The sequence below is a fragment of the Astyanax mexicanus genome, chromosome 12 (genome assembly GCF_023375975.1).
Source record: "Astyanax mexicanus isolate ESR-SI-001 chromosome 12, AstMex3_surface, whole genome shotgun sequence".
Taxonomy (NCBI): domain Eukaryota; kingdom Metazoa; phylum Chordata; class Actinopteri; order Characiformes; family Acestrorhamphidae; genus Astyanax; species Astyanax mexicanus.
The window spans coordinates 49,640,460-49,654,247 of NC_064419.1; positions in this window are offsets into that span (position 1 = coordinate 49,640,460).

Sequence of the window (13,788 nt, forward strand, 5' to 3'; positions counted from 1 at the left end):
GTCTAAAATATAAAATATAGCATATTCTGGTTTGTTTTACACTTTTTTGTTTAATAAATAATTTAATATGATTTTCTTCTTAGTTTGGATGAGTTTATTATTAATCTACAATACAGAATATTTTAAAATAATGTAAAAACTCTGTATTTAAGTCGTGTTGTCTGTATTGTATATGTCTGTATATCTGAGGATCTGGGTGAGGATGTTAACAGGTGGTTGGGATTCTGTGTGACCCATGTTCACCTACTGAGCTGATGTTAACACACCTGACCTCAACGCTTCATCTGTGTGTTTTTGTGTGTGTGTGTGTGTGTGTGTGTGTGTGTGTGTGTGTGTGTGTGTGTGTGTGTTCTGCACGTAGCCTTGTTTATTTGTTCCATCATATCAGTATATCTGTCTGAGGCTCTAGATAACATCTCACTCCACCCTCCATAATAAAACTATTTAAATATTCAGATTATCATTTAAAGTCAATTAAAGTAGATTAAAGTATACTAAGCATTATTATACTATAGTGCACTAAAGTACTAAAGTGTTCTTGTAGCCACTTTATTATTAATCAGTATATTTAAAGAGTGATCAAATTAAACCACTTTTTTGTACTTATTATACTTTAATTACAGTATAAAAATAGTACAAAAGTCTTTCTTAAATTAAGTGTTTCTAAGTGTACTTTACTGTACTAAAATGTAACTATGTTTAAATATATACTTAAGTAGCATTTAAACATTTAAACAACTTCATGTATTTAACCCCATATTTTATATAAATATGCTTACAGTAAAATTAAAATATATTTAATAATAAGTATTACAACTGTATTACTATTTATTATACACAGAGTATATATAGAGAATTGATGTTAAATATATGTGTTCTATATATTTACATCAGAGTACAAATATACATGCTTATTGTTCCTGTCTTTTGTAAGAAGCACATTTCTAGTATACTTTGTTGGGTATAAATATAGAAATTTCAATATACTTTAGTACAATTTTTAGCGCGTTACAAATGTACTTAATCTTTTTTATGTGACATTTAAATGCACCCTATAATTTACTTATATTTATATTTTCCTAATTATAATTACAGAGCACTACAGCTAGAAATACATTTTAACTGTTATTATTTAATGCAATACCTAAATATATTTTTTAAACTTTTTACCAATGCAGTAATTTAATTTACTTTCTAAAAAGTTACATGATGCATTGTACTTTAAGTGAACTACTGGAACAGCTGTTTTTAACACACTTTACTTAAAATGTACAAAAGTATATTTGGAAATAAGTATTTTAGAAGTATGTTGAATTACATTAAATTAAAAGTGTACTTCACTATTTTTATTTAAAATACACTATATTGTACTTTTTAAAAAACATTTAAAACATTTGATGAAAGCATAATATTAATGTAGTTTTAATATATTTTAAGTAAGTACATATATCTGTTAGTATATTTACAGCATACTTTGACATTTCTCAATATGTTTTAAGCACAATTAAGTAAATATATATACTTTTAGTCTATTAATAATATTATAAATACAGTTTATGTACAATATATAAAGAGATAAATTGTCAATGTAAATAGAATAAATAATATATCAACAAAAATAGATATAAATTATATAATATTTTCGATGATATTTTAATTATATTTCACCGTATCCCTGTATTTCCTGTTCACACTCAGTGTTGTGATCTGTTTCCTGCAGTTTTAATATTTTATATATTTTATAGTTTGGTGTTTCTGTGGGCAGCTGAGAGCGTGACGGTGTGATTTATATCAGTCGGCTGTGCTCTCGGATCATCAGGTCACTCACCTCACCAACCTGCAGACAGGTGGAATATAACAGGTGTGTGTGTGCGTGTGCATGTATACATGTGTGTGTGTGTGTGTGTGTGAGTGTATAACATACACACAAACCTACACATACTATAACATTACAATTATATACCATAAATACTGTAACTTTCACAAAACAATTCTTTGTATGAGTCACATTGATTTGCCAAATTGTTTCAGCATAAAACAATAAAACAGCTCAGCTGGCGAAAAATAATATATACAGTTAGGTCCATATATATTTGGACACTGACACAAATTTTGTCTTTTTACCTGTTTACTGAAACATATTCAAGTTAAAGTTATATAATGTACATGGGCATAAAGTCCAGACATTCAGCTTTTATTTGAGGGTATCCACGTTAAAATTGGATGAAGGGTTTAGAAGTTTTAGCTCCTTAACATGTGCCACCCTGTTTTTAAAGGGACCTAAAGTAATTGGACAATTGACTGCAAGGCTATTTCATGGACAGGTGTGGGCAATCCCTTCATTATGTTGTTCTCAATTAAGCAGATAAAAGGCCTGAAGTTGATTTAATGTGTGGTGCTTGCATTTGGAAAGTTTTGCTGTGAAGTAAACATGCAATCAAAGGAGCTCTCCATGCAGGTGAAACAAGCCATCCTTAAGCTGCAAAAACAGAAAAAAACCCATCTGAGAAATTGCTACAATATTAGGAGTGGCAAAATCTACAGTTTGGTACATCCTGAGAAAGAAAAAAAGGGCTGGTGAACTCATCAATGCAAAAAGACCTGGGCGCCCACGGAAGACAACAGTGCTGGATGATCGCAGAATAATCTCCATGGTGAAGAGAAACCCCTTCACAACAGCCAACCAAGTGAACAACACTCTCCAGGAGGTAGGCGTATCAATATCCAAATCTACCATAAAGAGAAGACTGCATGAAAGTAGGTACAGAGGGTTCACTGCACGGTGCAAGCCACTCATAAGCCTCAAGAATAAAAAGGCTAGACTGGACTTTGTTAAAAAAACATCTAAAAAAAGCCAGCACAGTTCTGGAAGAACATTCTTTGGACAAATGAAACCAAGATCAACCTCTACCAGAATGATGGAAAGAGAAAAGTATGGTGAAGGAGTGGTACAGCTCATGATCCAAGGCATACCACATGATCTGTAAAACACGGTGGAGGCAGTGTGATGGCTTGGGCATGCATGGCTGCCAGTGGCACTGGGTCACTAGTGTTTTATTGATGATGTGACACAGGACAGAAGCATCCGAATGAATTCTGAGGTATTCAGAGCCATACTGTGTGCTCAGATCCAGCCAAATGCAGCCAAACTGATTGGTCGTCACTTCATACTGCAGATGGACAATGACCCTAAACATAAAGCCAAAGCAACCCAGGAGTTTATCAAAGCAAAGGAGCAGAATATTCTTGAATGGCCAAGTCAAGTTCTCTTCTAAAGAGGGACCATTGAGAGCATCCTGAGCAGCTGCATCACTGCCTGGTTTGGGACCTGCATCTCCATCACGCACATTTACACCACCCGCAGCATCCGCAAAGCAACCAGCATTGTGAATGACCCCACCCATCCCTCACACGAACTGTTCTCCCTCCTGCCTTCGGGAAGAAGGTACCGCAGCATCCGGTCCAGCACGACCAGATTCTGCAACAGCTTCTACCCCCAAGCCATCAGACTCCTCAACTGCAGAGACTGAACTGATGGTTTTTCTGTACATGCACACACACTCTTACCCCACTTACCCCAGAAAATGGAAAGCACTAAAAACCCTACTACCTCACTGGACTCTATTGCACACTGTGTAATAGAGTAATTACTACCTCACTGGTCTTTTTTGCACACTGCATAATTTGCACACTGTCTTGTTATTTATTATTCTTTGTCTGTATTGTGTTGTATTGTCTGTCTGCACTTTTGTACTGTTGCACTATTGTTCTGTCTACACTGTGTTTATGTGCACCATGGTCCTTGGAGGAACGTTGTTTCGTTTCACTGTGTACTCTGTATATAGCTGAAATGACCATAAAAAACACTTTGACTTTGACTTTGACAGTCACCTGATCTCAACCCAATTGAGCAGCATTTCACTTGTTAAAGACTAAACTTCAGACAGAAAAGCCCACAAACAAACAGCAACTGAAAACCGCCGCAGTGACGGCCTGGCAGAGCATTAAAAAGGAGGAAACACAGCATCTGGTGATGTCCATGAGTTCAAGACTTGAGGCAGTCATTGCCAACAAAGGGTTTTCAACCAAGTACTAGAAATGAACATTTTATTTACAATGATTTAATCTGTCCAATTACTTTTGAGCCTCTGAAATGAAGGGATTGTGTTTAAAAGATGCTTTAGTTCCTCACATTTTTATGCAATCATTTTGTTCAACCCACTGAATTAAAGCTGAAAGTCTGAACTTCAACTGCATCTGAATTGTTTTGTTTAAAATCCATTGTGGTAATGTCTAGAATCAAAATTAGAAAAATTTTGTCTCTGTCCAAATATATACGGACCTAACTGTATATATATATATTTATTTATATATATTTTTAAGTTCCTATCAGATTGTACAGAACTACTAGATTGAGGTGATTTGGGTTAAAATTAGCTTTGGTTTAAAGGTAGAAAATATAGTATAAAAGTGTCGCTGGGGTTGGTACTGTAAAGGATAGATATAGGGTATACATACAGTAGTACACAGAAGTTACAAAAGAAGGATAAGATATAATATTACATCTAAAAATACAATAAAATATAAAGTATGAAAGTAGAGTATTGTATTGTGTGTGTGTAATAGAGCGAGAGCAGTTGCTGTGCATATTGAGAAGATAACTAATATCATTTGTACAGAACAGTGTAAGTACAAAATGTACAGATATATAATACATTTTCAGTGCAAAAAGAAATAAACAGCGGACAAATAAATAAAGAAGTAGTGCAAATTATGGTAAAACTATTAAGATATTATAATAATGCATCTCGGAGGATGTGTCTGCAGAGATGAGGGTATGTCCATATATGTTATTATATTATTATATTAATTATATATTATCATGCAGTTGTTTTTTCTACTTTTAAGGGAACATTTTCAGTGTACAAGTGCAAGTTAACAGATCCCTAGATAAGAGCACCTAAACTCTTCTTCACAGAGTATTTTAATTTGAGTTTTAATTTAAGTTTTAAGTCACTTTTAAGTTACTACATAATTTTTTATGTGTTTCTATTTCAGTTTTCTGATGTAGATTCTATGCAAATGATCAGATTCAGATTCTATAATCACTTTCATAAATGATGTGTATTTTCTACATTGTGTATTTTATAAGTAGTGTATTTTCTAAATAGTGTATTTTATAAATAGTGTATTTTATAAGTAGTGTATTTTATAAGTAGTGTATTTTATAAATAGTGTATTTTATAAGTAGTGTATTTTATAAGTAGTGTATTTTATAAATAGTGTATTTTATAAGTAGTGTATTTTATAAGTAGTGTATTTTATAAATAGTGTATTTTATAAGTAGTGTATTTTATAAATAGTGTATTTTATAAGTAGTGTATTTTATAAGTAGTGTATTTTATAAATAGTGTATTTTATAAGTAGTGTATTTTATAAATAGTGTATTTTATAAGTAGTGTATTTTATAAATAGTGTATTTTATAAGTAGTGTATTTTATAAATAGTGTATTTTATAAATTAAGTGTATTTTCTAAATAGTGTATTTTATAAGTAGTGTATTTTATAAATAGTGTATTTTATAAGTAGTGTATTTTATAAATAGTGTATTTTATAAGTAGTGTATTTTATAAATAGTGTATTTTATAAGTAGTGTATTTTATAAATAGTGTATTTTATAAATTAAGTGTATTTTCTAAATAGTGTATTTTATAAATAGTGTATTTTATAAATAGTGTATTTTCTAAATAGTGTATTTTATAAATTAAGTGTATTTTATAAGTAGTGTATTTTATAAATAGTGTATTTTATAAATTAAGTGTATTTTCTAAGTAGTGTATTTTATAAGTAGTGTATTTTATAAATTAAGTGTATTTTCTAAGTAGTGTATTTTATAAATTAAGTGTATTTTATAAGTAGTGTATTTTATAAATTAAGTGTATTTTCTAAGTAGTGTATTTTATAAGTAGTGTATTTTATAAATAGTGTATTTTATAAATAGTGTATTTTATAAATAGTGTATTTTATAAATAGTGTATTTTATAAATAGTGTATTTTATAAATAGTGTATTTTATAAGTAGTGTATTTTATAAATTAAGTGTATTTTCTAAGTAGTGTATTTTATAAGTAGTGTATTTTATAAATTAAGTGTATTTTCTAAGTAGTGTATTTTATAAATTAAGTGTATTTTATAAGTAGTGTATTTTATAAATTAAGTGTATTTTCTAAGTAGTGTATTTTATAAGTAGTGTATTTTATAAATAGTGTATTTTATAAATAGTGTATTTTATAAATAGTGTATTTTATAAATAGTGTATTTTATAAATTAAGTGTATTTTCTAAGTAGTGTATTTTATAAGTAGTGTATTTTATAAATTAAGTGTATTTTCTAAGTAGTGTATTTTATAAATTAAGTGTATTTTATAAGTAGTGTATTTTATAAATTAAGTGTATTTTCTAAGTAGTGTATTTTATAAATTAAGTGTATTTTATAAGTAGTGTATTTTATAAATTAAGTGTATTTTCTAAGTAGTGTATTTTATAAGTAGTGTATTTTATAAATAGTGTATTTTATAAGTAGTGTATTTTATAAATAGTGTATTTTATAAATAGTGTATTTTCTAAATAGTGTATTTTCTAAATAGTGTATTTTATAAATAGTGTATTTTATAAATAGTGTATTTTATAAATAGTGTATTTTATAAATAGTGTATTTTATAAATTAAGTGTATTTTCTAAGTAGTGTATTTTATAAGTAGTGTATTTTCTAAGTAGTGTATTTTATAAATAGTGAATTTTATAAGTAGTGTATTTTAAAAACTGTATTTATAAAAAAATTAAGTGTATTTTAAAAAATAGTGTATTTTAAAAAAATTAAGTGTATTTTATAAGTCGTGTATTTAATAAATAGTGTATTTTAATGCTGATTGTTTGAGCAGTAACTGCAGTGTACAGACTGATCTGGTGTCAGTAGGCGGTTCAGACTGGAGAATATATGAGGCACCGCAGCGCTCCCTAGTGGCTCCATGCAGCACATCACTGCAGAACAGCAGCTCTGAAACCAGCAGCTCTAAATCACCTGTACAGTATAGAACAGTTCTAAACAGTAATAACAGTGTTATAAGCCCTAATTACCAGTATAATCTGTAAAAAAATCCACTATACAAATCTTAATCCAAGATATCTCTAAATTTCCTAAAGAGCACATATGATAAAATAGGAGAATAGGTCTATGGGCTCTACAAAACATGCTCATGAAAAGGTATAGAAAGAGATAGAGAGAAAAAAGAGAGAGAGGTAGAGATAGAATAACATATATTATCTCTGTCACTGTCTCTCTCTCTCTTTCTCTGTACATATATATGTTTTGAAAGAGTGTGATAGAGAAAGAAAGAAAGAAAGAAAGAAAGACTAGATAGAGATAAAGAAAGAAATAGAGAAAGAGAGTGATGGAGATAAAGAAAGAAATATATAGAGAGAGAGACATAGTGAAAGAGACAAAGAAAGAAATAGATCACAATAAATAAAGAAATATAGAGAGACACAGAGTGATAGATAAAGACAGGGTGATAGATACAGATAAAGAAATAAAGAGAGAGAGAGAGAGAGAGATACTGTAGAGATAGAGAGAGATAGAGATAGAGATAGTGATATATAAAGACAGAGACTGATAGATAGATATAAAGAAAGATAGAGATAGAGTGATAGATAAAGTCAGAGACTGATAGATAAAGATAAAGAAAGAACTACAGAAATAGAGCGAGAGAGTGATAGAGACAGAGGGTGATAGATAGAGAGATATTGTAGAGTGATAGATAGAGACAGAGACTGATAGAGATAAAGAAAGAAATAGAGAGAGATAGAGTGAAAGACAGAGACCGTGACTGAGAGATAAATAAAGAAAGAGATAGATAGATAGATAGATAGATAGATAGATAGATAGATAGATAGATAGATAGATAGATAGATAGATAGAAGAGAGAGAGTGAAAGAGACAGGAAAAAAATAGATTGAGATAAAGAAAGAAATAGAGAGAAAGTGATAGAGATGAAAGAAAGAGAGAGAGAAAGATAAAGTGATAGATTGAGGCAAAGAGTGATAGATAGAGATAAAAAAGAAACAGAGAGAGAGAGAGAGAGAGAGAGAGAGAGAGAGAGAGCAGCTCTAGAGGAGGAGATCAGCATATGATTAGGAATGAGCAACATCCTCAAAGCAATGGCCATATGTTCCACTAGCTTACTAAACACAAACACACACACACACTCACTAAACACACACACTCACTTGGTGTTACTGTATTGGTGTGAATACTTTGATTGACATCTGCATCACTGTAGTCCTGTATAAATCTATATCCTTTTTGTTCTATAGAATTAAATCCAAAATCTAATCCCAGATCAAGTGTCTCAGACTGCCTTCACTGAGTTTACAGTGCAGACTAAAGGACCCGGAGCAAAAACACTTACAGTACACACCAAAACCTAAACGTCATGGGAATTTACATAAATTTAACACGTAGTTTTACCTGAGGGTACGGCTTGGGAATGCCTGCACCTGTATAGGTTGTGAGGTGATATCTTGTAAGCGATGAACAGAAATCCTACATATCTAGAATCCCTAGAACTTGATCAGCCAATCGGGTGCATCTATTAAAAATATGAATTGATTAATTGTGTAACTCTGATTGCAGTGTCTCTAAACTCTATAAACCCCCCCACACTCACACACTCACACACACACACACACACACACACACACACACACACACACACACACACACACACACCTGCCAAACTCTGCCCACTCTTGTCATTTTCAGTCACACATCTTCAGAAGTTCACTCAGTTCATGTCATGCACACACACACACACACACACACACACTCTCACACACACACGCACACACACACACACACTCTCATACACTCATACACACACACACACACACACACTCAGGAGTCGGACTGTCCACAGGAGAGGAGATGCAGTGAGATGGAAAACTTTAATCGCATTAAAGGAAAAAACTTCTCCTTTCATTTGGAAATTCCACAGCTTTCCCTCCTCACTTCCTTTCTTTCTCTCTCTCTCTCTCTCTCTCTCTTTCTCTCGCTCTCTCAAAATTAAACTTCCATAGTGGCTTTATTTGCTATGACTGTAATAAGAACAATATTGCAAAAGCATTAATACAACACCAAGCATCGTTTAGCAGCAGAGCTTCTGAATATATCTACACAGTCAGACGTTCATCGCTATCTCAGTAACACAGGCGCTGTGCCGAGCCAAGTGTACACCCCCACTTATTACACACACATGAACACACAGCAGCACAAACCCAACTTTTACATCAACAATAGAGAAGAGTTTGTTGAACACGTCCAGGTAGCTGCACCGTTAAAATAGCAATCCACCAAAGTCAGAGCTCACCTGATCTACTCTTAAAGGGAATGATGAGCAAGAGACACTCTGATTGGTTTATTTCATGTTTCGCCCAACATTAATTAACCACACCCATCATTAATTAAGAGAATTAGTGCATGACTTTTGCGCAAGGTGTACTTTATCTGTTGTTATGATAGCAAAGACAAACTGACCCACCCTAAATCAAGCTGCATATTAATGGCTAACCTAAAGATCACTACAATTGGATGCCCTATCAACACTCCTATACGCCTACCACACAATCTGCAGCTACGGTGTATAGAGAATACTGGAGTTATTATGGGATGGATTATCACAGGAGGAACATTAGGAACCTCTTCAACTCTCTACATGCTGAGATATCTGGCATGTTGCAGCGTTACACATGAATTACACATCCGTTACACACAACTACTGTAGGTGTATATCAGTAAATATTACCCTAAATATCAGTCTAAATTTATTTTGAATATAATTATAATCCTACACTTTCTTCTGGATGCAAATGTTGTTTTGAAGATGAGTATTTATATACAGTACATTTACTTTATATACAGCTCTGGAAAAAAAATAAAAGACCACTTCAGTTTCTGAATCAGTTTCTCTGATTTTACTATTTATAGGTTTATGTTTGAGTAAAATGAACATTGTTGTTTTATTCTATAAACTACAGACAACATTTCTCCCAAATTCCAAATAAAAATATTCTCATTTAGAGCATTTATTTACAGAAAATGAGAAATGGCTGAAATAACAAAAAAGATGCAGAACTTTCAGACCTCAAATAATGCAAAGAAAACAAGTTCATATTCATAAAGTTTTAAGAAGTCAGAAATTATTCCAATATTTGGTGAAATAACCCACCACTTTTTAAACACATTTTTTATGCATCTTGGCATCATGTTCTCCTCCACCAGTCTTACACACTGCTTTTGGATAACTTTATGCTGCTTTACTCCTGGTGCAAAAATTCAAGCAGTTCAGTTTGGTGGTTTGATGGTTTGTGATCATCCATCTTCCTCTTGATTATATTCCAGAGGTTTTTAATTTGGTAAAATCAAAGAAACTCATCATTTTTAGGAGCTCTCTTTTTTTTTCTAGAGCTGTATATGTATACATATATAACTTAAAAGAAAAATAATAAAGAGAACCCCTTTATAGCTACTGTTCACAAACCCAGTTGCCCTCTCTCTCTCTCTCTCTCTCTCTCTCTCTTTCTCTCTTTCTCTCCCTCTCTCTCCCTCTCTCTCCCTCTCTCTCTCTCTCTCTTTCTCTCTCTCTCTCTCTCTCTTTCTCTCTTTCTCTCTCTCTCTCTCTCTCTCTCTCTCTCTCTCTCTCTCTCTCTCTCTCTCTCTCTCTCTCTCTCTCTCCCTCTCTCTCTCTTCCAGAACCGGACAGATCAAAGCCTCCCCTCCTCATGGTCCAGACGGCATGGTCCCCTTCACTCTGTCACTCGGGCTTTGTGTAACTCTTTCCGGTTTCATGCCACGTCCAAACTCTCCTTTTGTCATCTGGCTCCACACACACACACACACACACACTCGGCTGGGATGCACCACCTGAGGAGTGGGGGGATTAGCAGCGGTGCGGTTCAAAGAGTGAGGGAAATATTCTGCACCTCAGTAGAGCTGAGAGAGTCTCAGAGTTCAGCTCCAGTTCGGTCTGCTCTTAAAAAAATACTTTTAAAACTTTTCCTTTATGAAAAATCACATTTTAAACATCATGTCCTACTGTTAAATATTACTCTTTATAGTTTGATGGGAATTATTTATCAGTATTAATGATGTACTAATTAAAAAATCCAGATCTAATCCAGTGACTCTTACTTAAGTAGAAATGTTGGTCTCTCTACTTTACTTATTTTTATATTTTCACTTAATAAGCATCCATTTAGCATCATCATAGCAACCACCAAGCAACATCTCAGTAACCACCTTGCAACCACTAGTGATAGTAAGCAACCATATATTGTAGTAATATCATAGCAACCAACACCAACGCCTGGCCATAGCTACCAACACCAACGCCTGGCAACACCAATCCTACAAACCCATCAACATCATAGCAACCATCTGAGTAATTGCTAATTGCTAGTGATTGCTATTTTAACGGTGCAGCTACCTGGACGTGTTCAACAAACTCTTCTCAGCAGAGGAAACTGAGCTGCTGGTTGACGCTGTGAAGGAGCTCCAGCAGCTCATTTACGGGAACAGCAATGTTATTTTATTTACTATTCTGTTTATTGTTGATGTAAATGTTGGGTTTGTGCTGCTGTGTGTTCATGTGTGTGTAATAGGTGGGGGTGTACGCTCGGCTCGGCGCGCCTGTGTTACCGAGATAGCGATGAACGTCTGACTGTTGGCGTCTGTCTAGGTTGTATTCAGTCAGTGGAGCTCCTGTGTTTTCTGTTACCAAGATAAACAAGATAAAACTCCAGAAATGTACCTGAACACACCTCATTTCCAGAACACCACGCCCATCAGTGTAGATATATTCCGAAGATCTGCTGCTGTTTAAAACAGACAGGAGGAATGAGTGATAAAAGACTGTTGGTGAGGTGTAAGATAGTGATGAGCATCGCAACATGCCCTGTACAGGGTCTTTATGTACAAAATTAGGATTATAATCACTTTATTCTTTACATTTAAATTTAAAGTTTTTCTTAGGATAACCTGCTCACCACCCCAAACCCTCGCTCACACACACACACACACACACACAGCAGGACTCTCCTCCCAGCATGCACCTCTGTGTGCAAACACATTCCTGTGGCCGCTGACCCCCGGCCCAGCGGTTGCCATGGTGACCGGTGCCCCTCTCCATGGCGACGCCCCCCACAATACCCGCCCCCCCACCACCACTATTCGGACCAGGCTGGGCGGGGCATCTTCAGGTGACCACCTCTCTCTCTTTCTCTCTCTCTCTCTCTCTCTCTTTCTCTCTCTCTCTTTCTCTCTCTCTTTCTCTCTCTCTCTTTTTCTCTCTTTTTTCTGTTTTCTTTCTTCTCTCTGTCTTTGTTTCTCTCTTTGTCTTGTTTCACCGTGGCTCCTTGTTCTCCTCTCTCACTCCTTCTGCCCCCTCCTTTCTTCTTTATTCGTTTTTGCCCTTCCTCCTCTCCCCTGTGTGTCGGGTGAAGGAGATCTGTCTCTTATCGCTTCAGCCTAATAACCGACTTTACTAGTAGAGGAATAGAGGAAGATGCATGATCACAAACCATCAAACCAAACTGAACTGCTTGAATTTTTGCACCAGGAGTAAAGCAGAATAAAGTTATCCAAAAGCAGTGTGTAAGACTGGTGGAGGAGAACATGATGCCAAGATGCATGAAAAAAAAAACTGTGATTAAAAACCAACCAGGATTATTCCACCAAATATTGATTATTTCTGAACTCTTAAAACTTTATGAATATGAACTTGTTTTCTTTGCATTATTTGAGGTCTGAAAGCTCTGCATCTTTTTTGTTATTTCAGTAATTTCTCATTTTCTGTAAATAGATGCTCTAAATGAGAATATTTTTATTTGTAATTTGGGAGAAATGTTGTCTGTAGTTTATAGAATAAAACAACAATGTTCGTTTTACTCCACCTGTATCATAGTTTTCCCCATATAGAACCCAGGTGCAGGTACAGTAACGCATACCCAGGTGCACAGGTGAGCTCAGGCACGGTTCAGCTAAAGTGCAGCGCTCTATAGCATTAACATGCGATATGGCAAAAGTCATGGGACATAGTGCTAGTACTCGTTGTAGCACCAGTGTTTGTTTATCCAGTCGTCTGTCTGGGTCTATTTTTGTTGTGTCCTGACCCTGTTCCTGAAAAACCCAGACTCTCAAGTGTGTGTGTAGAGTGTGTAGAGTGAGTGTGTGTGTGTGTGTGTGTGTGTGATGACAGTGGAAGGGGGTTGATTGGCAAATTGAGATATTTACTGCATTCCATTTCCTCTCTGTCGTCATGACAACCACTCGGCGAGCAGAGCTACAAACTCACACACACACACACACACACACACACACACACACACACACACACACACACACACACACATGTGTGCATCTCCCGCACATAAATGGAGAGGGGAGGGGGTCTCTGGGGTACTCTTAGGGGAGGTTTCCTCAATATCGCTGATATCTACACAACTCAACTGAGTCCAGGTTGCTGTGGTATCTGTATGGGTTGCTGTGGTATCTGTATGGGATGCTGTGTAATTTGTTTCTGCAAATGGGTTGCTGTGGTATCTGTATGGGTTGCTGTGGTATCTGCGTGGGCTGCTGCGGTATCTGTGTGGGTTGCTGTGGTATCTATATGGGTTGTTGTAGTATTTGTATAGATTGCTTTGGTATCTGAATGGGTTGCTGTGGTATCTGTATGGGT